General features: G+C 39.0%; 1 non-coding gene across 1 annotated transcript; it reads right to left on the reverse strand.

Moving 5' to 3' along the window:
• Window positions 1–2,586: 2,586 nt before the first annotated feature.
• Window positions 2,587–2,693, reverse strand: LOC141645657 (small nucleolar RNA R71). Its single transcript, XR_012545135.1, has one exon. It is a non-coding gene; the product is annotated as a small nucleolar RNA R71 (small nucleolar RNA).
• Window positions 2,694–3,690: the final 997 nt, after the last annotated feature.

Below are 3,690 nucleotides of genomic sequence, written 5' to 3' on the forward strand. Positions count from 1 at the left end.
TTCCTAATATAGAAAATCAAATAATCTATTACAAATTCGGAAACCAACTCCTTTGGTCCCTTAAATCTTCAAGTGGCACGTCTCCTGATGTGACCATAATTAGAGCACATGTAGTCCCCTAATTAGCCTTGTTCCCATGCTTTTTAGTGCATATTTGGGTCATTTATTGTCTTTAGTTCTTTGTTTTCCATATTCTTTGAGGTTTTGTGCCCTTGGTAGGAAAGGAGTGCAAACCTTGCATTTTCATGGCAAAATGAGGCTAAATTGATTAAATTCAATGACCAAGCATCAAGGAGAGACAAGATTAGAAGGCCTTTGTACATACTATAGTAGATGGGCAATGATGAGAAAAGATCCTTGCATCCCCGAGGAAATCCTCAAGGATTCCATGAAGAAAAAAGGAAGAAAAGAAGAAGGAATGAAACTGTTTGACAATCCGTGCGGATTGCCCTGAAGACGCCCGTCCACCACCCACAATCCGAGCGTCTTCCTCCACAAGACGCTCGGCCAAGACCTCCCAAATCCGCCCGTCTTCCCCTTCTGGACGCCCGTCCCAAAGCACCCAAATCCGCCCGTCCCGTGCCAAAAATGCCCGGATTCCCAAACTGTCTTTTCGTCTTCTACAAGCTTCAAGGAAGGATGCACATCTTTTTCTAAGACCGGCGAAAAAGAGACCGGAGTCTCCCTAGAGACCGGCGATTCCTCAAGGACTTAATCGTCATTTAAGCCCTTAGTAAACCCTAATTTATGTACCTAATCCCCACTATAAATACTCCATTAGTCTAATTAAAAGAGCATGTTCTTCTTAGCAATCTTTAGTGTAGTTAATATCAATCAAATCTCTCTTTAATCTTGTAATCAACATTTAATCAAGTTTTAATACAAGTTTTATTTCCTTAATCTCTCTCTTGTTCATCCTTTATTTTGGGTAATTGAAGATTATTTGGGTTATTATTGGGAGATTGACAACCTTCCAATCAAGCATCAAGTACTTCTTTTATTCTTTGCTTTATTATTGGAATCATTAGTAGGTATAATTCTCTTAATCCCTTTTTAATTATTGTTAATCACTTTCATTTATTCATCATGTTTCACTTTGTTAGTATGATTGACAACCTTGCTAGCATGTTCAACATGATAATGAGTGAGTAGTTTCCTTAGCTAGGGTTAATGGGTAATTAGGGGAAACCAACATGGGGAATGATTCATGCTTAATTTAATATGTTTTCATAATTTATTTGCTTGCTTGTTGTGATCTCAACTTATGCACATGTTATGTTTGATGAAATGTGAGCCTATGAATCCTTGCATTTTTTACCCATCGCCTATCTTTTCAATGAGACTTGTAAGACATAAACCAACTCGAGTCTCATTAGACCATGCATATAGTTGAGTAGGGAAGATTTAGTCGACTTGTAGGTGTTGTACAATCTAATCGATTCGGCTCCGGAACCCAAACTTTCCTAGGATTGTAAGACATAAACCACCTCGATCCATCACAACAATAATTGCTTGCTTATAATTTGAGAATATGTTTGTATGATCAATTCCCATGAATCCCCTATGACCCCATGACACCCTAGTGCTTTTTATCAATTGTTTACATCCCTTTTAATTCATCTTGCTTGTTTACTTTCATTGTTATTTAGTTTAGTGATCTTCTACTTCAAACCCCAAATTGTGACACCCTTAGACACCACTAGTTGCACTAGAAAATCTCATCTCAATTCCCGCCCCTTGGGACCCGACCTTTACTTGCCTCTTTACTAATTGTAGAATTGTTTGTGAAGTTATAAATTGTGTTTTGGTCTAGGTGCTCCTAACGACAAGTACTGAAAACTAAACCCCTCATAAGGGATCACGACCAAAAATGGCGCTGTTGCCGGGGACGGTGTTAACTTGATTTAGAGTTTCTTGTATTGTTATTAGTTGTGTCTTTCTTTGCCTTGGGGAAGTAAAACTCCTCAAGGTTTGTTCTAACTATTTTCGAGTTGTTTGATATTTTGTATGTCTAGAAGATCACAAGGTAACTTGTTACCCTTTGATCACGAAATTGAAAGGACTTTGACAACCAATAGAAGACTTGCTAGGAGAATTTTGAGAGGTATCGGTGAGGTTGTAGATATTCAACCAAATACTATTGAGTTCATCAACCCTTTTGCAAGAGAAGGTGAGGAGAACCCAACACAAGATCCAACACAAAATCAACCCACAATGCCTAAGTTTTCATCACATTCCGTACCCACCGAGGAGAACCTACCCAATGGTACTCCCACACCACAACATCTAACCGGAAATTTTATTGCCAAATCCGCATTTATCCAATTAGTCGAAAGAAGCCAATTTGGGGGGATGTCTAGTGAAGACCCTCACTCTCATATGGAGACTTTTTGTGACTATTGTGATGCGATTTCTCAAACCAGTGTAACTCAAGACCAAATTCGATGGGTCTTATTTCCTTTTTTTCTAATTGGCACCGCGAAACAATGGTTGAAAGGCCTTGATAAGGCTACTCTCGGAATTGATTCTTGGAAGAAGTTGGCTCTAGCTTTCTACAAAAAGTTCTATCCACCGAAAAAGACTAACATGCTAAGAGCTCAAATTACGGGCTTTAAGCAAAGGGATGAAGAATCTTTGTATGAAGCTTGGGAGCGATTCAAAGGAATTTGTCGCTCATGTCCTCATCATGGACTTAGCGAGTGGTTCTTGGTACAAAAATTTTGGAACGGTCTTTATGAAGACTCAAGAAACATTCTCAACATGGGATCAAATGGAATGTTCACCGAAGTTGATGACAATCAAACTTGGAACAAAATTGAGGAAATGGCGGTCCATAACTCACAATATAGTAGACCTCGCAAGGCTACTAGAGGAGGAAAGCATGAAGTGGACTCCATTACTCAATTGGGTGCTCAACTTAGTGCTCACATTGATACCATCAATTTGAAGTTTGAAAAAGCTATGGCTAGACTTGAAGAAGCCTCAAAATCACCAAAGCATCATGTCAATGCCATGACGGCATCTTCATCAATCCCAAGCGGGATATATGAGAATTGTGGAACTTTGGGACATGACCAAAGTGAATGTAGGAAAACAAATGAACAAGTGAATGCTTTTCAAGCATACAAGAGTGATACCCCTTATTCAAACTATTACGATGAAACACCAAATTCCATCCATATCTCTCATACAAAAGCCAAAATGTTCAAAACCCTCAACCAACATACACCCCACCTCCCATGCGAAACCAAAAATCAAAGACCCTTTTATAACCAAAACCAAGGTTACCAAAATCAAACTGCATACAATCAACAAAATGACCAAGGTTTTGATGTTCAAAAAGCGGTCCTCCAAATGCAAAAGAATCAACAAGAGTTTTTCACTCAAATGCAAAAAGATAGTCATGCAAAGGAAATCACCATCAACAACATCCTAGCTCACACCAAAATGTTGGAAACCTAATTGACTCAACTAGCATCTTCAAGCTCACAAAGACAAAAGGGGCAATTACCACCTCAAAGTAATCCCCCAAGACATGAAACGGTTAGTGCCATTCACTTGAGGAGTGGTAGAAGGTATGAAGCACCGAAGAAGCAATTTGAGGATGAAGTTGTGGAAGCTAGTGACAAAGAAGAAATTGTGCAAAACTCCAAGGATGGAGAACCATCAAAAGAAGAAATTTCAAAGAAA

The sequence above is a fragment of the Silene latifolia genome, chromosome 2 (assembly GCF_048544455.1).
Source record: "Silene latifolia isolate original U9 population chromosome 2, ASM4854445v1, whole genome shotgun sequence".
Taxonomy (NCBI): Eukaryota; Viridiplantae; Streptophyta; class Magnoliopsida; order Caryophyllales; family Caryophyllaceae; genus Silene; species Silene latifolia.